The sequence below is a fragment of the Geotrypetes seraphini genome, chromosome 1 (assembly GCF_902459505.1).
Source record: "Geotrypetes seraphini chromosome 1, aGeoSer1.1, whole genome shotgun sequence".
Taxonomy (NCBI): Eukaryota; Metazoa; Chordata; class Amphibia; order Gymnophiona; family Dermophiidae; genus Geotrypetes; species Geotrypetes seraphini.
In genome coordinates this window covers 473825785-473848510 of record NC_047084.1, presented here as the reverse complement: position 1 = coordinate 473848510, position 22726 = coordinate 473825785, and the positions used below count along the sequence as shown (strand labels likewise).

The 22726-nt window shown below is 41.4% G+C and overlaps 1 protein-coding gene across 2 annotated transcripts in view; it reads right to left on the bottom strand.

Annotated features, from left to right (window-relative positions):
• The window catches only part of APBA1 (amyloid beta precursor protein binding family A member 1), a 239915-nt gene extending 218160 nt beyond the window's left edge, over positions 1-21755 (bottom strand). Inside the window, exon 1 of one of the 2 annotated variants that reach the window (XM_033924764.1) lies at positions 21624-21755. The gene's annotated coding sequence lies outside the window, so the exon portion shown is untranslated. The remainder of the gene's footprint in view (positions 1-21623) is intronic. The other variant, XM_033924772.1, reaches the window with a different exon arrangement.
• Positions 21756-22726: the final 971 nt, after the last annotated feature.

Genomic DNA, 22726 nt, shown 5'->3' with positions numbered 1-22726 from the left:
GAAGAACTTTAAAAGCCAGCTGCCGATCGGCGCGTCGGCAACTTTCTATCCCTACTCAATTACAATCTCCCTCTACCCACACAAACACATGAAAAAGGTCATCACTTAGATGTAGTAGCTATGTCCATAAAGGATATTTTAGACCCTGCCATCTCTCTACTCAATGGCACCTGGAGTCATGATATCTGGTCTGACCATTTTACTTACTATTTCAAATTAATCTGGACTCATTTAAAATCTAAAACACACCCAAGGATAAAAAGAAAAACAAGAGAACATCACACAAGCGGTCATATCAACCCAGAAGAATATTGGTCACAATATGAACTACAAGCGGAAATAGGAGAAGAAGTCGATTTCTGGGATCACTGGACGAAAACTAGCACAGCCATTTTAGATGAAAAAGCCCCTAAACTAAATAGCAAAAGCTGCGCAAATAAATATAATAAATGGTTTGATTCCAAACTTCTAAAAATGAAACAACTAGTAAGACGACTAGAAAGAACTTGGAAAAAAACAGGAGAAGTGTCAGACCGTAACAACTGGAGATCTAACATAAAAATCTACAAACAGCTGATAAAAGACAAACGTAAAGCATTCTTCTCTTCTAAAATCAACTTATCTAACACTAGTTCAAAAGGAATCAATACAAAAGAACTGTTCAACTTGGTTATGAATTTATTTGACACCATACGCCACACTCAACTCGTGTACAATATTAAACTACCTTCAGCAAATGATTTAGCACAGCATTTCGATTCAAAAATTAAAAACCTAAGAAACAACTGTTCAACAAATGACACTAACTGTAATCAAATAGCCAACATACAAGGAAATGAAATACTAGCAGACATGATCTGGAGTTCCTTTCAAGATTTAGAATGGAATAATTATATCAAACTATATAACAAATACTCTAACTCATACTGCAGTCTGGACTCATGCCCCCCAGAAATCATGAAAGCGGCTCCTTTAGAATTTAAACAATCTCTGCTGAATTACTCAGCCCGTAACCTAAAAAATGGAAAATTTCTCACTAATAATGATCACGTAATAATAACCCCAATTCCAAAAAATACTAAAGAATCATCAGCACTGGTAGTGGTAACCAACTATAGACCAGTAGCATCCATTCCATTCCTCGTAAAAATCATGGAAGGATTGGTACACTCCCAACTGATGGAATATCTCGATCAGTTCTCTCTCTTACATGAAACTCAATCTGGCTTTAGACCTTTGTTCAGTACTGAGACAGTAATTGCGGCTATCTTAGATAATCTGCGTCTCTTGTTCAGTAAGGGCCTTAATGCCTCGATCATGCAATTTGATATGAGCTCTGCCTTTGACCTAGTTGACCATGGGAAAATGCTACAATGCCTAGATGCAATTGGCATTAGGGAAAAGGTGTTGGACTGGTTCCGAGGCTTCCTTATATCCTGTACCTATCAAGTATGTTTCAATTAGGATCTCTCCGATACCTGGAGCAATCTATCTGGCATATCGCAAGGATCACCACTATTCCCACTGCTTTTCAATGTCTACATTGAAAAGCACTAGGTGCGCAATTGACCCAGCTAGGGATAAAACTGTTCAGTTACGCAGATGACTTTACAATCATCATTCCATTTACTAACTCTCTCTCGGAAATTACTTCCAAGGCATCAGAAGCACTAAATTTAATGGAGCAATGGATGACTGAATTCAAACTGAGACTAAATTCAGAAAAAACAAAATTTTTTTGTAGCTTCGCCACACCGACTTGACACCAAAACACCACTATGCATCAATAACCTTAGTTATCCTATTCAGTCTACTATGAAGATATTGGGTTTAACACTAGACCAGTGCTTAACCATGAAGGACCAGGTAGGCTCCTTAATCAGAAAGGGTTTTTTCACTCTCTGGAAACTTCTATCCATTAGAGCATATTTAGATATGCCAGGGTTTAGAATCCTGGTACAATCCCTTATTCTGAGTCAACTTTATTACTGTACCATAGCCTATTTAGCAAGTTCCCAAAAGAATTTTGTTTACAACTAATGCAAAATGCAGCAGTCAAACTGATTTTCGGACTGAAGAAGTTTGATCATGTGACACCTTACTACTGACAACTGCACTGGCTTCCGATGGAGGTACGCTTAAAGTTTAAGTTTGCCTGTTTCTGCTTTAAAGTACTATATGGACAAGCCCCTAAATACATAACTGACCTTTTCTCCTTCTCAGCCAACAGACATAAGAGAAGTTCACATTCGATCTTTGTTCCCCCTCCAGTTAGAGGATGTAAACTCAAAAGACACCATCAACACCTTTTCTCACATCAGGCAGCATTATGGGGTAAAGATCTAGAACAATTGCTTACGCCTGCTACTTATGGGGAATTCAGGAAACGCCTAAAAACTATCTGTTCCTGAAATATCTAGGCAGTTGACCCGTACAACTCTTTCTCCTCAATAACTGATCCCTTAAGCTGTTTTTCACTAGCTTCCACCCTGTGAAGTTCAATCTATTTGTACCTTTCTTTTAATCTTTGTAAACCACATAGAACTTCATGGTCCTGCGGTATATAAACTGTTATTATTATTATTATTGATAATCATTTGTGTTTTGAACAACAAGCTATGGCTTCTACCACTACGATTTTTAGGACACTATAGGAACTAAGAAAGATTAGAGCTTATTTTTCAATCAATATCTTTCATTTACTGGTTCAAACTTTGGTTCTAGCCAATACAGATTATTGTAATGCTGTTTATTTAGGGTGTAAACAGGGTGTTTTTACTTTACTGCAGCAAGACTGATCTTTTAGAGTTTTGAAATATGAAAGAATAACACCTTTTCTATTGGCATTACATTGGTTATCAGTAGAGGGCATGATCTTTATTTAAGTTATATACTTTAGCCTATCAAATATTATATGGTGGTAGAAGCCACAGCTTGTTGTTAAAAAGACAAAAGTGAGCAAGTGCAAAGTGATGCATAGGGGAAAGAGGAAACTAAACTATAGCTATGTGATTCAGGGTTCCACGTTAAGAGTCACTGCCCAGGAATGCACATCCGACAGCCATCCACCACAAATTAAACATGAATCCATGACATCCTGCCCTGGAGAGGTCATCTATGTGGTTTTCTTTCAAAAATGAAGCTGGCAAGTATAAAAAAATAACTTTAAAATCAAATCTGGAAAAATCCAAGATGGCCACCAAGGGCCTATTTTGACTAAAAATAGCATGGGAAAACCACAGAGAACCCTCAAAAACAGCAATTTTAGGATTTTAGGGGGGGGCGGTTAGGATATGCAGGGAAACCACCTGAAAATCCCATTTAAAAGACACTCTCTCCCCAAATCTTTGATTCAAGCTGTGAGTTGTACTCACAGAAACATGTGCTGACAGGAAAACACTGCAGACAGAGCTGAACAGCTGACAGGGAGATTCTCTGCCTCAATTTGCTGGAAAGCTGAACTTTGAATCTTCTGACTGCCACACCGGCCTGACATCCACGGCAAGTCACCTCCACCACCCTCGGACACGCCAAGCAGCATGCCTGGCAGAGGAACACAGTCTGGCCCTGATCCCTGGCGCACCTCCATAGAACCAGGCAGCCTGCACTCAACCCACTAGCGGACAAAACTGGGATGAGCTAGGTCCCAAGGGAACGGCCCCCGAACCCTGATCTGACATGCAGGCTGTCCAGAGGACTTACTGACAAGAAGGGTACCCTCCAGCAGTAGACTTTTACCAAAGGTCTGCGATCTCCCACAGTTGGAACTGTCCCTGCAGGAAACCTCTGTAATATGAGGGCGAAAAGACTGAAATTACACAAAATAAAACACGAGAAGAAAAGACAAGCTCCTACAGCCAGGCTTGTAGGAAGAAAGAACAATGTTCACAGGGACAGTGATGAGGTAACAGGGGAAGGGGTTTATGCCTCTGAAGTTTGAAGCTTCCTACAAAGTCCTGGAAATAACCCACTGGTCCCGGGAAGAAAGTGGGATTGTACAAGAAGAAAATGTTATAATGCCCTTGTATTGCTCTATGGTGTGGCCACACGTCAAATACTGTGTGCAATTTTGGTCGCTATATCTCAAAAAAGATATAGCGGAATTAGAAAAGATACAGAGAAGGGCAGCAAAAATGATAAAAGGGAAGGGACATCCCCCTATGAGGAAAGGCTAAAGCAGCTAGGGTTCTTCAGCTTGGAGAAGAGATGGCTCAGGGATGATATGAGAGGAGTGGAAAGGGTAGATGTGAATTGCTTGTTTACTCTTTCCAAAAATACTAGAAATACGGGGCATGTGACGAAGCTACTAAATAGTAGATTTAAGAAAAACGGGAGAAAATACTTCTTCACACAATTTGTAATGGAAAATTAGGTTTTTACCTTTGATAGTCTTCTTTCTGTTAGTCCGTGTAGAATTCCATACTCTAGGTGTTCAATCCCTTTCCGCAATCCAGAAGTTGCAAAAATCCAAACACTTTTCTGAGCATGTGCTCCTCCTACCTCTATAGGCAATTATTGAGACGACTTGAGGAAATCCACTGCTTATTCCTAGGATAAGCAGCATAAAATCAGTTTTACTACTTGAGATCTAGCTAAGTACTTGGGACCTGGGTTGGCCACTGTTGAAAACAGGACACTGGGCTTGATGGACCTTCGGTCTGTCCCAGTATGGCAATTCTTATGTTATGTTAAAATGTAAGAGACTAGTTTTTAAAATTACTCACACCACTGGGTTCTTATACCAAGCTACCAAATGACAGAATTTACTACCACTAGAAATCAGGAGAATTATCTTTCCTTTCAAAAAATGTTCCAGAAACCCAAGCTATTGAATTGGTATGAGGGGAAGGGTAGTTTCCAACTATCCTTTTAGCTTAGACTGATGGCAGTAAACGGGTGGTGGGACAGACCCTAGCAAGAGAAAGAACTACCTCAAGGATTGGTGCTGCCAAAGTTTCCCTAAGTGAAAAGGGATTGATAAGTTAAAACAGGACTTCCTAACCTATACTGGGCTTAATCAGGATTTGTGACTCAGAGGAGGTTTCTGAGAGTCATTATTTGCATACCCTAGTTGTATAAGAGTGAGAAACAACTGAATGGGAACTTATCAAAAGGTGGAAGACGCCCTCCCAGTTAATGAGGGAGGACACCAGAGACCATTACCCTGCTGGTCCTAACAGGGCAAGAAAATGGACTAATGTTATGTTGACCTTTTCCTTTTTACCCTGAAAGAGAGTACCCAATAAAGGCCTGAGAGAGAGAACTACAGCTATAGGACAGATTGTGGGCCCTTTTAGGGCCTGGTATGGAAAGAACTTCTGGCTGGAAGGAGACCTCTGGTGACTAAGGAAGATATATTCGGTTGGATTGCTGCTATGGATTTTTTTTTTCAAGCTGGCCAGGAACTGTGACTGTAACAGATGCTATGAACACTTTCAATCTGGTCTGAAGCTTTGACCACTACATATTTGTATTATTGTTTTCATTATTTTGGATTTTACAAAAATTATTTTAATTGTATCTTTTTTTTTTAGGATTGTAAGCCATATTGAACTGTTATAGGCTAATGAAGGATATATGTGTCAATAAATGTAAATGTAAAGTATGAAAATGGATAGTTTGTCATTCCTAACACCAAGATCTAGAGACACTCCATCACCATTTTTGATTGCATGGCACTTAGTACGTCGAGTACTCTTATTAACTCTCTGGGCTATGGGTTTTGCCTTAATCCAAAAGATGGCAATGATCCAGAGGTTACATCACACTTACTGTTCAAAGGATGATTTGAAGCTCTACATTTCCAGCAACCAACAATTAGCAGAACAACTCTGATGAGAAGCGAGGGCGTGTCAAAAAATAACAGCAAATTGACAGTATTTCATGAAACGAACACCTCTGGCATTTCAAACTCTTGTGCAGGGAAGATACATTCTTAGAGGAAGTGTTGACACTGCCCAATAGATGGCATGGTGTGTTTAATTGGTAGGGCACCATATACAAAATGGCAGCACCCTTAGCTGTTTGCACAGTAGATGAGCAGCAAGCAGTCATCAGATTTTTGTGGTTGGAGGGTGTGAAATCTTGTGAAATTCATAGAAGAATGCTGCAACAGTATGGAGATGCCTGCATTGGTGAGAGAAGAGTGTACGAGTGGGTAGATGCGTTTAAAAATGGGCGAACCTCAATCCTTGATGAGGAACGCTCTGGTCGTCCCAGCACGGCTGTCAGTGATGAGAAAGTACGTCATGCTGATCCCATTATTCATGAAAACAGACGCATTTCTTTAGAAGTTCTGGCCAGGGATATGGATGTCCGGATCGGATCCGCATATACCAGTCTCACAGAGGTTCTCAAGTATTGCAAGTTGTGTGCATGGTGGGTGCCTAGGATACTGACTGATGAGCACAAGATGATTCGTGTGCAGACTTCCATAGCCTTTTTGGCGCAGTATAATGATGAAAGAGAAGGCTTCCTAGCATGTATCGTTACAGGGGACAAAACCTGAGTGCATTACTTTGAGCCTGAAAGTAAGAGGCAGTCTTCACAATGGCGTCATACATCATCTCCAGTCAAGAAGAAATTCAAGTCTCAACCCTTCCACTGGAAAGGTCCTGTTCACTCTCTTCTGGGATATGAATGGACCAATTTTGGAGCACCATATCAGGAAAAGGGTAAAACAGTGAATAGTGCCTGATATAGTGCAATGTTGGAGGAGGAGCTGAAACCAAAAATATGGAGCCATCACAAGAGGACTTTGGTCTAAAGGTGTTCTTCTCCTTCATGATAACGCACGTCCTCACATGGCCACTGCATCTCTTGACAACATTTGGAGATTGAGATTTCAGATATTACAGCATTCTCCATACAGCCCTAATCTTGCTCCCTCTGATTTGTTTGTACCTTTGAAAAACGCTTTGAGAGGACGAAGATTTGGAAGCAATGATGAAGTCAAAGAAATGGTGTATTTCTGGCTGACCAAAAATGTTTTTTTCCAGTGGAATAAAGAAGTTGATGCAACGGTAGGAGAAGTGTGTTGAAAAAGAGGGTGATTATGTAGAAAAATGACATATATAATTAAATTAGAGATACATATTATATCTCAAAATATTCAATTTACTGTTACTTTTTGAAATGCCCTCAAGGATGATTTGATGTTCTACATTTCCAGTGACCAACAATTAGCAGAACTCAGATGAGAAGCTTAGCTTTCCTAAAACTAAAAACATCTCTGACTGATGACTGAGATGAAAGAACATAAAAGGAATGTATATATAAATTTCCAGGTGTGGAGGAAAGAACAGTCAAGCATAAATCACTGAACCAGTGAAGGCAACTTATCGAGAAAAGAACTCTATCATCAGAGGCATTAACATTGAAACACAAGACAAGGAGCCTAAAATAGTGGTGTCTCCCAGGATCCTCGGCTACTAAGCGTACCCAACATATACTGTCTATAATTAAGGAAGAAACTAAAAAGTCTAAAGTTGATGTTATCCATCTGGGAAAAAAATGACCTAGCCCAGGGGTAGGCAATTCCGGTCCTCGAAAGCCGGAACCAGGTCAGGTTTTCAGGATATCCACAATAAATATACATGAGATAGATTTACATCTCAAGGAGGCAGTGCATGCAAATCCATTTCGTACATATTCATTGTGGAGATCCTGAAAACCTGACCTGGCTCTGGCTCGCGAGGACTGTAATTGCCTACCCCTCACCTAGCTAATAACTCCACACTTGCAGCTCAGAAAGCCTTTCGGGAGCTTGGTGAGGGCTTGAAACCTTTTGTAAAGGCTGTAGCTTTTTCCAAAGTATTGCCAGCATATGGAAAGGGAGAGCAAAGAGTTAAAAACAGGCTCAAAGCCTGGTGTAATAAAGAAGGCTTTAGGTACATAGGAGGATGAGGAAATACATGGAAGGACAAGAAGCAATATTGTACTGATGGGCTACATATTACTACAGCAGGAAAAAGAATCTTTGTGGAGAAATTTAGATAATATGTTTCTAGGCATTTAAACTAGAAGGTAGGGTGGTGTATGTATGAAGGACAATTATAGAGATCACCCCCAGCAAAAGACAAGATGCAACACAAACAATATTAGCAACTCACTTCTTAGCGTTGCAACGGGAAGTGAAACAAAACAAAAAACTATACAAAAAAGATGACCGCTGGAAAGCGATGACCACAAATGCTCGCAGTTTAAGCAATAAAGTTCATGATCTGCAAGCCCTGATGTTAGAGAGAGACCTGGATATTGTTGCTATCACAGAGACGTGGTTCAGTGAAACCCATGGATGGGATGCAGACATACCGGGATATAATCTTTTTAGAAAGGACAGAGATGGTCAAAAAGGTGGAGGAGTAGCTCTCTATGTAAGGATCGATATCCAAGCGACTGAAATGCAAGGGACCTGGGGAGAGGAAGAAGTGATATGGATCGCTCTGAAAAGAGAAGATGGAACTTCTATCTACGTGAGTGTAGTCTACAGACCTCCGACTCAATCGCAGCAAATTGATAAGGATCTGATTGTGGATATCCAAAAGTTTGGAAAGAAAGAGGAGGTGCTGCTGTTGGAAGATTTCAACCTGCCGGATGCAGACTGGAAAGTTTCGTATGTGGAATCGGAAAGAAGTAGGGAGATTGTGGATGCTTTTCAAGAGGCTCTGCTCAGACAAATGGTGACGGAATCCACAAGGGGAAAAGCGATAATGGATCTAGTCCTCACAAATGGAAAGAGTATATCTAATGTACAAGTGGGTGCTCACCTGGGAAGTAGTGATCATCAAAAAGTTTGGTTTGATATAACAGCTAAAGTTAAGGGCGGCCGCATGATACTAAAAGTCCTAGATTTCAAGCGTACGGACTTTAATAAAATGGGAAAGTACCTGAAGAAAGAGCTGTTAGGATGGGAGGACATAAGAGAAGTGGAAAAACAGTAGTCTAAGCTGAAAGGAGCTATAAAAATGGCTACGGAACTTTATGTGAAGAAAATAAATAAAAACAAGAGAAAAAGGAAACTGACATGGGTCTCCAAACTAGTGGCGGAGAAAATAAAGGCAAAAGAGTTGGTGTGCCTGAAATCTTAAAAAAAAAAAAAACAAGAAGAAGAGTACAGAAAGGACTACCGGGTGAAACTGAAAGAAGCCAAGAGGGAGATACGTCTGACGAAAGCGCAGGCGGAAGAGCAAATGGCTAAAAAAGGGAGACAAAAATTTTTTCAGACAGATCAGTGAAAGGAGGAAGATGAAAAATGGAATTGCTAAACTAAAAGGAACCAATATGTAGAGAGTGATGAGGAAAAAGCAAGCGTGCTAAACAAATACTTCTTCTCTGTGTTCACGGAAGAAAATCCTGGAAAAGGACCGAGATTGTCTGGCAAAGCTACATGGGAAAATGGAGTATGTTCTCCGCTGTTCACGGAGGAAGTGTTTATGAACAACTTGAAAAACTGAAGGTGGACAAAGCGATGGGACCTGACAGGATCCATCCCATGATACTGAGGGAGCTCAGAGAGGTTCTGGCGGGTCCCATTAAAGACTTGTTTAACAAATCTCTGGAGACGGGAGTGGTTCCTAGGGACTGGAGAAGAGCGGATGTGGTCCCTATTCACAAAAGTGGTCACAGGGATGAAGCAGGAAACTACAGGCCAATAAGCCTCACTTCAGTTGTTGGAAAAATAATGAAAGTGTTGTTGAAAGAAAGGATAGTGAATTTCCTAGAATCTAATGGGTTACAGGATCCAAGGCAACATGGCTTTACTAAAGGTAAATCTTGTCAAACGAACCTGATTGAATTTTTTTGATTGGGTGACCAGAGAGCTGGATCGAGGACATATGCTAGATGTAATTTACTTAGATTTCAGCAAAGTCTTTGACACGGTTCCTCATAGGAGGCTCTTGAACAAACTTGAAGGGCTGAAGTTAGGGATCAAAGTGGAGAACTGGATTACAGACTGGTTGACAGACAGACAGACGCCAGAGGGTGGTGGTTAATGGAAATCGCTCAGAGGAAGGAAAGGTGAGTAATGGAGTCCCTCAGGGTTCGATGCTGGGGCCGATCCTGTTCAATATGTTTGTGAGTGACATTGCTGAAGGTTAGAAGGAAAGGTTTGCCTTTTTGCTGATGATACCAAGATTTGTAACAAAGTAGACACTGAGGAGGGAGTGGAAAACATGAAAAAGGATCTACAAAAGTTAGAGGAATGGTCTAATATCTGGCAACTAAAATTCAGTGCAAAGAAATGCAGAGTAATGCATTTGGGGATTAACAATCAGAAGGAGCCATATATGCTGAGAGGTGAAAGGCTGATATGCACGGAGGGCGAGAGGGACCTTGGGGTGATAGTGTCCAAAGATCTAAAGACGAAAAAACAGTGCAACAAGGCGGTGGCTGCTGCCAGAAGGATGCTGGGCTGTATAAAGAGAGGCGCAACCAGTAGAAGAACGAAGGTGTTGATGCTCCTGTATAGGTCATTGATGAGGCCCCACTTGGAGTATTGTGTTCAGTTTTGAAGACCGTATCAGGCGAAGGATACAAAAAGGCTTGAAGCGGTCCAAAGGAGGGTGACGAAAATGATAGGTTTGCGACAAAAGACGTATGAGGAGAGACTTGAAGCCCTGAATATGTATACCTTAGAGGAAAGGAGGGACAGGGAAAACTTAAGAGCAATGTAAAGAAATTCTTTTTTACGGAGAGGGTGGTGGATGCCTGGAATGCGCTCCCAAGAGAGATGGTGGAGATGAAAATGGTGACGGAGTTCAAAAAAGCGTGGGATGAACACAGAGGATCTAGAATCAGAAAATAATAGTAAATATTGAAGAACTAAAGCCAGTTCTGGGCAGACTTGCACGGTCTGTGTCTGTATATGGCCGTTTGGTAGATGAAGGGCTGGGGAGGGCTTCAATGCCTGGGAGGGTGTAGATGGACTGAAGTGAGCTTTTACAAAGACTTCAGCAGTTGGAACCTAAGAACAGTATCGGGCAGAGCTTTGGATTCTTGCCCAGAAATAGCTAAGAAGAAGAAAAAAAAAAACCCCAACAAATTTTTAGACTGAATCAGGTTGGGCAGACTAGATGGACCATTTGGGTCTTTATCTGCCGTCATCTACTATGTTACATCTGACATTGCTACCTACATGTCTCACTGCCATCTAAAATTATACATGGTCAAGACTGAGCTCCTTATCTTTCCTCCTAAACCCACCTCTCTTCTTCCATTGTCTATTTCTATGGATAATGCTCTCAATCTGCCTGCCTTGTCAACTCGCAACCTCGGGGTCATCAATGACTCATCTCTCTTTTTTTCTTCACATATCCAACAAACGCCAAGATCTGTTGTTTCTTTGACTACAACTTCGCTAAATTCCCACCTTTTCTTTCTGAACACATCCAAACTCTCATCACCTCTTGCTAAGACTACCACAACTTGCTTCTCACAGGTTTTCCACTACACCATCTCTCTTCCCTTCAATCTGTTCAGAATTCTGCTTCATGCCTCATAGTCCACCAGTGTCGTTGTGCTCACATTAGCCCTCTCCTCAAGTCACTTCATTTGCTCCCTGACTGCTTCCGCATACAGTTCAAACTCCTCTTACTGACCTGCAAGCGTATTCACTCTGCAGCAACTCTCTTTTCTCTCCCTATACCCCTCACTGGGAACTCTGTTCATCGGGTAAGTCTCTCTTGGCTGTACCCTTCTCCTCTACTGCCAGCTCCTGTCTCTATCCCTTCTACTTTGCTGCACCATATGCCTGGACCAAACAGGCTGACTTGGTACATCAGAATCCGTCTCTAGCAGCATTCAAATCCATGCTAAAAACCCACTCTTTTGAAGCTGCTTTTAAGTTCTACCTCCAACCCACTTGTAAAGCATCCTTGTCTGTTTGTCATTCCCTCTACAGTCCCCTTACCCCAGGGGTGGGCAATTCCGGTCCTCGAGAGCCGGAGCCAGGATATCCACAATAAATATGCATGAGATAGATTTGCATCTCAAGGTGGCAGTGCATGCAAATCCATCTCATACATATTCATTGTGGACATACTGAAAACCTGACCTGGCTCCGGCTCTCGAGGACCGGAATTGCCTACCCCTGCCCTACCCTATCAGCCTTATTGTTCCCTTTGTAATTCCCTCACCTGAGCAGTATGTATAGAATCACCTTTTTTATTTTGTCTTTCATAATTAGATTGTAAGCTTTTTCAAGCAGGGACTCTCTCTCGTGTGTTTAATATACAGCATCTGGTAGCACTACAGAAATAATAATAAGTAGTAGTAGGTTACTTATAGCCAGCTACAAAATACTGATGGCAGAAAACCACAACAAGGTAGCACCGAGATCTTTGTATCAGAAAAGCACCGAGATCATGACCCTGAGAAAATTATGGAGAATGAAAAAGTTATAATCGCCTGGGAGAACCCGATTCTAAATGATTTAAAGCCGAATGCAAAGAAACTTAGACATGGTGGTCAAACAGTAAAACAGAATGGCATTGATCATAGAGGTGTCGGTCCCAAACAATTACCACCAATGAGTCCAACAGGACAAGAGCCCAAAGTGCACAATGCTGCAGAGAAGACAGTGGGAACGGACAATGAACAAATAATCCACCAGAGCCAGGAGAATAAAATCAAGCCTTCTTTATTTCAATCCAGGACGTACAGTAATAAGGTCCCAAACAATTACCACATATACTCAAATACAAGCCAATCGAAGTATAAACCCAATTAATATTTTTCCCTTGAGTATAAGTCATTGGGTATTATATTCAAATAGTAGTGTCCTGCAGTTCTCCCTTTCCCTCCTGGCCCAACCCACAGGACCATCGCTTTTCTCTCGCTACCCCCACCTCGTGATAATTGGCACTTCTCTCTCGTTCCCTTCCCCCACCCTCACAGTGACCAGTCTGGTGTTTCCCTCTCATCTGGTCTCTCAAACCACCCCTGCTGACACATACCTGTTAAAGGTTAGATCTTCGTCGGGTTCAATCTCCATGGCAGTGCCTCGTGACTCTGTGCAAATGCCTATACACTTCTCCCTTCATATTTGCTGTGATAGGGGATTAACGGAACCACAAATACAGAAAAACCGCAAATAACTTTTTCATATGTTATTCACTGTTTTCTATTAAAAACCATCGTGAATATGGTGAAACCGTGAATAACATGGTGGGAGACCTGGCCTGTTCCTGAAAGAGAGGCAAAACACGTTGAAGAAAGTGCTGGGAATCAGCAATTTTCTCTGTAAACACTTGGAATCAGCAATTTCTCTATGCAAGCTGATATAATTTGGGGGAGGAGCCAGCAAGCTAAAAAGCTTGAATAATCAAAACCGTGAATGCTGAAACCGCGAATACGGAGGGAGAAGTGTATACAGTATAATTCAAAATACAGCTCTGAGACTCGTCTACTCATTGAGGAAACACGACCACATTACAGAAGCATACCTCAACTCACACTGGCTACCAATTCAAGTAAGAATACTATTTAAATTCTACTGTATACTATTTAAAATTATAAACGGAAACAGCCCAACCTACCTGAACAACCGCCTCATCCAAACTATCTCAACCAGACATAGAAAAACACACACCCCATTCACACACCCTCCAATCAAAGAAGTCAAATGGAAAAAACTATATGATGGCCTCCTAGCAACTCAAGCAGCAAAACTAGATAACCAAATCTCCAATCTACTGATAACATCCCCAGACTACAAGACGTTCAGAAAAGAAATAAAGACTGTACTCTTCAGGAAATCCCCAAAATAGTCTTAATACCACGAGTACCGATACTACCTGATCTACTCTTTACCTCAATAGAAATGACCAGTGATCTTCTTTTGTAACCCACCTTCTATATCTTTTGTAATCCGCCTTGAACCACAAGGTAATGGCGGAATAGAAATCTCTATTGTAATGTAATATAATAATATGAAAACTGCTTTGAATGTAACCAGAGAAAGGTGGTACCGGTTTCCCTTTCCCTTCTTGTGCCTTCCTTCATAACTTATTTTTTACATACTACTGACAATCAGGGTTGTATAATGGTTGCAGATACTCAGGTAGGATAAACCCCTGCCCAAAGAACTTAAACTCTTGAGGGATATCTGAGGCAACTGGAGGTCACAGGAGATGGTGACGGTCTCTGAAAATCCCAGTTTCCCAGGTTTCCAGCCCACTGCTCTAACTAGATCAGTTCCTTCCTCCGTTTACTGCAGTGTAGTGGAGTACACACAATCACTCTTTCTGCTGCCTACATGGTACGCTATATTTCCCAAGGCACCTTGGGAAATACAGAACATCTAGGTCAGACGGTACACAAAATCAAGTCTGCTATGTGTGTGTGAAAAGGCAGCCATGGAGAGTAGGGAGATGTTCACTAGTGCAAAGGTAAACAAACAGGAATTCATCTTTCCAGGTCTGTCTGATGAAGTCAAAGCAGCAGGCATGCCTTCTGTAACCTACAAACCAAATAATTTAAAATGCATTCCCCAAAGCCCATTAAATGTCAAGGGTTTGGTTTGTTTGGGGTTTTGGGGGTTTTTTTTGTGGGGGTTTTTTTTTACTTTGAATGCTTTTTTCAGCAAGCATCAAATGGGAGGCCCCTCAGTTTTGCAGTGGCTCTGAGCTAGAGATAATAAGGTCATGAGGAATCAATGATTTACACTTCCTCTCTCTCCATCCTTTAATGTTGCCGCCAGCATTTTCAGCAGTGCAGATGCAAATGGCAAGGCATAAACACTGAAGGGTCATTCCTCAGAAAAATGAAGCATGTTGAGCCCCACTGCGTTTATCTTGGTATTTTACTGATTAGAAAATGACAGACTGGGCCCTGTGGAAGGACTTGGATTTAATTCCCGAGTCAGCCCTTCTGTCCAGAGCTGACTGGACTTGAAGGTGTCAGAGGTGGTGCTCACATCCTCTAGGGAGAAGGCATCCCAGTCATTGCACATTAGAGGAATAAGATTTAGAGTCCAAAAAAGACCTAGTGTTAGGATATTAGGTGCCCCAGGCAAATCTTCACTCCAATTACAATTTAGACCTCTAGTCCCCCTCCCTCAAAATCATGATCACCCTGAAGTTTAATAGACTTTGATTATACCACCCCTTCCAGAATACTGTGGATAAATGTGGTATTTCAAAACTGCCCACTCTTCCTTCTGGTAAAAATGTCTCTTGTTTCTTTAAGTTTGGGTAATTATCAGGGCCTATTGTTTTGCTTTGTCTGCAGCTGCTCTTTGCCTCCCCCCCCCCACCCCAAAGCTGTTGCCCTGGGCCAATCACTGCCTACTTTTGACTAATGGCTGGCCTAGTCCTATTCTAGAAAATGTGCTGGTGTTTGACATCTGGTTAAGGACAATCGCTGTGATGACTAAATTAAAATAATAATAATTTACTGCCGGATGCCAGCGGACCACAAGAAAAAATGCACAATACTTTTGAAATTTCAATCATTCAAGAAACACTAGTACTGCTTAGTGTGTCATGTAATATTCAAGACAAGTTGCAGATGGCTGAAGGGTGATATAATAGAGACCTATGCAATCAAGAGTGGATGGGAGCAGGAACAGAAGCTATATATCTCCTGAGAACAAATTCCAATCCTTAGATTTATATACCGCATCTTCTCCTAAATTAGGGGCTCAACTCGGTTTACATAATTAGATTGACTGAAAAAGTATTAATAATTCAAATTAAGATGACAAAATTTCCCCAAAAAAACAGATTAAACCTCAATCCTTAACAATAAATCATTAACACTCGTTTGAACAATTAGCAAATTCCAGAGCTTTATTATGTACTGACTGAAAAATATTTTCTCCAATTTGTTTTAAAATGTGCTTTTTAGTAACAGCTACAGCCTCAGCACTCTGAGGTTGTGGGTTCAAATCCCATGCTGCTCCTTGTGACTCTAGGCAAGTCACTTAATCCTCCACTGCCCCAGGTCCACTAGATAGATTGTGAGCCTCAATGGGACAGACAGGGAAAATGCTTGAGTACCTGTAAGTAAACCGCTTTAAATGTGGTTGTGTATCTACCAAAAGGCGGAAGTCCCTATCCCTTATCATCCTTATGGGAATGTTCCCAGTCTTTTTACGTCTTGAAAGAGGAAACAACCAGATAGCATTGCTGGGTTTGCAAAAGGATTACTTAAGTTCCTGAAAGAAACAATTCATCAAACATTAGTAAGGTAGATTTGGGGAAAGCCAATGCTTATCTACTCATTTGGGTAGATACTTGTGACCTTGATTGGCCACTGTTAGAAACAGGACAATGGGCTTGATGAACTTTTTGATCTGACCCAATATGTCAATTCTTCGTTTTCTCAAAAATTTACAGATTTTAAAAAAAGCGAAATGAGGAGAGCATGCTGGGAGCATAACTCATGGAATTCTAACCCCTGTGTGTATCTACTATCGGTCTTTCTCTGACCTGCAATTCTCAAATATGTTATTGAATTGGAAAATATAACAAAGAATGGATGGTAAAATGAAATCCAGAAAAAACTACATTTTTTCTTGCAACTCCTAATGATAAGATCAAAGAAACAATGATACATTTGAATGGACTTGACTATACTATAGAACAGTCTATAAAAATATTGGGAGTGACTTACTTTGGAACAGCATACTGATCTATTATTCAAGAAATGTTTCTCGGTGCTTTGGAAACTTCGCACCATTAAGAAATATTTCAATGAAGCTTCATTTCATTTGTTGGTGCAGTCATGTGTTTTAAGTATCCTCGACTATTGTAATATCATCTATCTGGGCGCCTACAAGAAAATCTTTAAAAAATTGAGAGTGGTTCAAAACACTGCAGTTCGACTGATTTTTGGCCTGAAAAAAATGGGAGCACATTACACCCTATCAAAAACTTCTCTGGTTGCCGATTGAGGCCAGAATCTTGTTTAAATTTACATGCATTTGTTATAAATCAATCTTTGGCATATCACCAGGCTATCTTGTTTCTCACTTTTCTTTGAACCACTCAAATAAGCCTATACATAGAGTTTATTTGTTTACATACCCTTCTATTAAATTATGTCGCTATAAGAGGTTTCTTGAGAGAATCCTCTCTTTTCAGGCTGCTAAATTGAATGTTTAGTTTGGAAAAATCATGCTAGGAGCATCTTCTTATTTTGATTTTAGAAAATTATTAAAGACACAACTATTTGATAAGTTTGTATCCTAATGCACTCTTTTGTCTTTTAAAATAACTATGTTTTTCTTATATTTTATAACTTGATGTATTTCTATTATGAATTGTATTTTTTTTTTCGCTGCATGCTCAGCTCTACTTGTTGTGAACCGCCTAGAACCATTTTTGGTCTGGCGGTATATAAGAATAAAATTACAGTCAAACCTCGGTTTGCGAGTAACCCGGTTTGCGAGTGTTTTGCAAGACGAGCAAAACTTGTCTCGCAAACCGAGTATTGACTCAATTTGCGAGCGCACCCCCCCCCCCCAATAACCAGCATCGCTCCCCCCCCCCCGCTCGCAAAGGCCCCCCTGCTTAAACCAGCACTCCCCCACCCGAACAACTTGAAATTACCCCCCCCCCCCCGTCTGGCACCGGTACGCATCCCACAGGACGTGCCGGTGCCGCTAGAAGATCTTCCTGCCTCTGCCAGCCTTGAGCATGCATCTGCGCGTGCTCAAGGCCTTCTAATTCTCCCTCTCGCCGAGATCTATAGATTTCAAAGGATGGATTTTAAGTTTAACCACAGGGTGTCTCTGTGTTTCTCTACAATTATTGCTTCTCCATTTTCAAGATGGTACAGAACCTTGCTCAGGATTATCTAGCTTCAGTGCTACAGCCCTATTCTTCTACGTGTCCAGTACGATCTTGTTTGCAAAATGCATATTATTGTTCTGACAGCACTGTGGGTAGAAAGACCATACTGCTATGATCACTTTTTCTGAATTTGCTATGAATATTTACTGTATCTTGCCATAAACTGCAATGATAAAGTGAATCACAAATGCGTAAATAACAAAGAGCTCCTTTTACTAAACAGCGGATTGAGGTTTCTATGCGGGCCAGTGAGTTAAATGCTCCGATGCTCATAGGAATTCTATGAGAATTGGAGCATTTAATGCGCCAGCCCAAGGTAGAAACTTCTATCGCGTAAATAAATATGTAGTACTCATAGAATAACTACATAGTTTGGTTACTAGAGATCACTCTACAAAGCAACAACTAAGAAAGCAGTCTTTGCAGTCACTAGGTTTCACAGCAGAATTTACAAAGAAAATGAAAGGCACACCTGAATTGCTAAGATAGGGATGTAGCTGGAGGAAGGGAATGATACATGATGGAATCCCTCTGCATGTGTGGGTGTAGGTGTGTCTAGATGTAGCTAGTACTGCTATTTAACATTTCTATAGTACTGAAAGTCATTCGTAGCACTGTACAACATATTTAAGAGACGGTTACTGCTCAGTAGAGCTTACAATCTAAATTAACAGACCAACAGGACAAGTAACTGATACTGTTAGGGGGGGTGCAATTTGAAAAGAGCAATTCCCAAACTGTTGTGTTGGCACAAGTTGCTGAAACTGCTTCTCCCATAGACATGCACTGGGCATTTTTATTTTGTAGGAAACCCAGTTTCATAAGGCCCATTTTAAAATTTCATGTGCCTTTTCCCTAGTTAACCTCCATTTCATTCAAATTTTGAAACATTATTAGGACCTTTTATTTCCAACATTCCAGTGAGTGGGTGAGTAGATAGATAGGCGCCGGAAGGGGGGGGCCACAGGGGCTGTGGCCTCCCCCAAAATTTGATCACCATAGCCCAGTACAGCGGCATGACAACCTTCTCCGATCTGTTCGTGATCCCCTTCTTTGTCATTCCTAGCATTCTGTTCACCCTTTTTGCCGCTGCCGCACATTGTGCAGACGGCTTCATCAACTTGTGGATCAGGACTCCCAAGACGCCAGACCATATGAGGGGGGGAAGGGGGAAGACATGACCATGAGATAGGGATGGAGGAGATGGTGCACAGCAATGGGTGTGACAGGGAAGAGATAAGAAGAAATGCTTCTTATGGATAGATGGGAGTAGGGGAGAAGAAAAAGGAAGGATATGGTACACATGGATAGATGGGAAGGGAAGGCATGGAAAAGTAGATTTTGAGAAGAAAGCAGAAAAATGAAAGAAAGTTGAATGTTAAAAGTTAATGCTAAAGATGGATGTATGGCAGAAAGTGAAGGAGAGAAAACCAGCAAATGGATAGAATGGCCCTGGATACAGACAGAAGGAAGTGCAGCCAGAGATTGGGAAAGATGATTTGAAAACCAAAATCACCACACAACAAAGGTAGGGTAAATGATTTTATTTTCAATTTAGAGATTGAATTGTGTCAGTTTTGAGAAATTACATCTGCTGTCTATATTTTGCACTGTTCAGGAAGAAATGCATTTGTTTCTATTTCTCTGGGGGTTGTACTGCATGTAGTGTCTTGCATCTTAGGGTTTGTTTGTATATACAGTATTAGTACTTAAGTTTCTGGTCCTGTATTTGCATAGAGGTTATCTGTGTTCTGCATGTGTGACCAAGGCCAGGTGTTCTGGTAGGAATGAAAGTTGAGAAATATACAGTGTGCTTTGCGTAGTTTAATTTTGTGAACCATTATGTATTAATAAGATTATATTGTATGTGTACATATGAAAAATGAATGGAAAAAATTGTATTAAAATTAGTACTATTATGGGGGTGGGGTCTGGGGCGGAGCTTGCGGGGCCCCCAAACAAAAAAGATAGATGACAAAAAAATGTAACTGATTTAATATAAAGCCATGCTAAGAGTGTAAAAACTGGACTAAGCAATGTTCACTATCCATAACAATAAAAAAATAAAATACTATCACGTAGTGATGGATCTGTTACCTCATGCATTATAAAAAAATGAAATTAAACACTCACTTTAGATAATCACACTTTAATGTAAAAGACAAATATCTCATTTTCCATTCTGTCTAAGCTATGTGATATGTTTATGTTATTTGTATTGTCTCCCTGAATATTGTGATGTACTAAGTTTTTTACTTTTGTTCATCGCTTTGTATTAAGATTAAGCAGTTCATCAAATTTTAAATAAAACTTGAAATAAAATCAATAGAACTTGAAACTTCATCAGTGATATAGAAAAGTGAGGGTTTTTTTTTCTAATACTATATGCCAGTATAAAGTTTATCACCACAGTAACCTTTGTGGGTGTGATAAACAGCAATCTTTGGAGGGAATGAATACAGAGCAAGTAAAAGCTCCTTCAAAATATTGTGACAGCAGCTACCTGGACACAGTTCAGCTAGAACTCTTTCAAATATCTTAACCGATGTCAACAATATTTATTCTCTGATGTATTCTTATTTATATATTAAAGGAGAGCGGCTATAAAATAGTGAGCACACCTGACACGACTAAAAACAATGCCATAAGCAGCTCTGAGTTTTATATATATTAGCTCATAGCTTCCCTAGACTCAAATATCCGGGCTTTCCTACCAGCCTGTTCGCGTCCCACATCAGATGATCAGCATCACCAGTTATCAAGTGTGCAACGTGCAAATCCTGCCGGTCAACATAAAGCAACGTATTGAAATTTCTCTAGGAAAAAAAAAAAAAAAATCCATACGACCGAGGGAAGCATTTATATGTCAGACTGCAAGAGCTGAAAACTAATCAAAACTCTAGACTAGGTCCCTCAGGCAAGATAAAATGCAGAGTAGATCTCAAAATGCTCCGGGGGATGTCTTCCTCCCAGCATAAATTTAACCCCTGCAAGACTGTATAAGGTCCACAAGAAAAATGCATACAGAACTCGCAAAAAAAGAGAGAGAGAGAAAAAAAAAAGACATTAAAAACGAAATGCATTTTATTGATTACACCTTCAAGACGGACTTCCAAATCCACTTCCGCTAACTGGAGGAGGGACAGTCAGTAGCTGCACAATTATGAAGCTCAGGGCCTCACCATTCATTCTGGCTAAAGACTGTGTAGCCTCAGACACTAAAAGCGCCTTCCGTAAATAATAAAAAAAATAATAAAAAAAAAATCTCACTGCAGACATCAGCAAACCATCCCCGTTGCCATGTGCTCGTACACACCAGTCCCCAACCCGCCTTCCCCCTTTTTCTAGAGCTCAGCTCAATTCAATCCAGGGAGAGAGAAAAAAAAAAAAGAAAAACAACCCAAACGAGCTGATGTCTCTCCACCACTCGAACACGTCTCCTTTAAACCGTTCCGATTCCCGACCACACCCTTTGTCGTGCTCGTTTCCAAAACATTTGATTCCTGACAGGCCACGTTGGCACGAAGATCCCAGACATGCCTTTTCCACGCAATTTTAAGCCCATTTGCATCGCTCCCCGATCTTCCCTTTCCACACCCATTCGCGTGCCTGACTAGACTCGAGACCCATTTCTCAGGTGCCTGTCAGCTACTGAGCAAGGCCCCTTCCCTCCTCCCCGAGCAACGACTCCTAGCCGCATCCCTGCTTGAGCATCTATCATGAACACCAGAAAGTCTCGTCCGTTTTCGTTCCCCCCAAAAGCAACGACATGCTGCCGGGCTCGTAAGTGCGATTATTGAGCGGGGTGACAAGAACGGGACCTACCGGGTTTAGGCTGGGCTTAGTTGTTAAGCGCAGCAGTGATCTCTCTACCTTCGTTCCACCGTTCCCACCATCTTCCTCCTCCCCGCCCCCAGCCTGGACTGTGCACAAATCCCTGCCTCCCATCAGTGACATCAGGAGCGAGCGGCCTGCCTCTCCTGCCCACACAGCCACTCAAAGAGACGGCTCCTCCCTTCTTCTCCACCCTCCGCACTCCCTTGCCTGCCTCTCCTGCACACAGCTACTGAAAGAGCCGGGTTTTTTTTTTTTCTCTCTCCCCTCCACCCTCTGCGCTCACTGCCTGCCTCCTCTCCTGCACACACAGCCACAGAAAGAGCCATCTCCATTCTCTCTCCAGCACCAAGGCTGTAAGTAGAGCATCTGCCGTGGACCCTCATGCCACAGGAGCCCAGGCCCACCTGAAGATGTTTCAAGTTTCAAGTTTATTAGGATTTTATATACCGCCTATCAAGGTTATCTAAGCGGTTTTTTACAATCAGGTACTCAAGCATTTTCCCTATCTGTCCCGGTGGGCTCACAATCTATCTAACGTACCTGGGGCTATGAAGGATTAAGTGACTTGCCCAGGGTCACAAGGAGCAGCGCGGGGTTTGAACCCACAACCCCAGGGTGCTGAGGCTGTAGATCCAACCACTGCGCCACACACTCCTCACAGATGTCACAGGCCTTTGAGATCCTGCTCTCTAGTTTCTGTCATAGCCCCCACCCAGCATGTTGTCACTGAAAGCAGGTCCTTTCTTAAAGCCTGGGAATCATTCTGATCATTTTCCTGTTTAGAGCCTGCAATTTTAACTTTATAGTGTCATTTGGTAAAGTTTCCCCTTTTAAGTTTAACTAGAAATTCACACACACACACACCCTTTTACAAAAACCTAGCGTGGTTTTTAGCACCAGCCAAGGCGGTAGCAGCTCCAGCGCTCGTAGGAATTCTAGAAGCGTTGCTGTTACCACCGCAACCAGCACCAAAAATGCTAGCGTGGTTTTGTAAACGAGGAGGGGGTTAATGTTTGTTCGTTGTTCTAATTCAAGCTCTGACATTCTTGCGACGACACACAAAAACACGCAACAATAATGAATGCCACTCG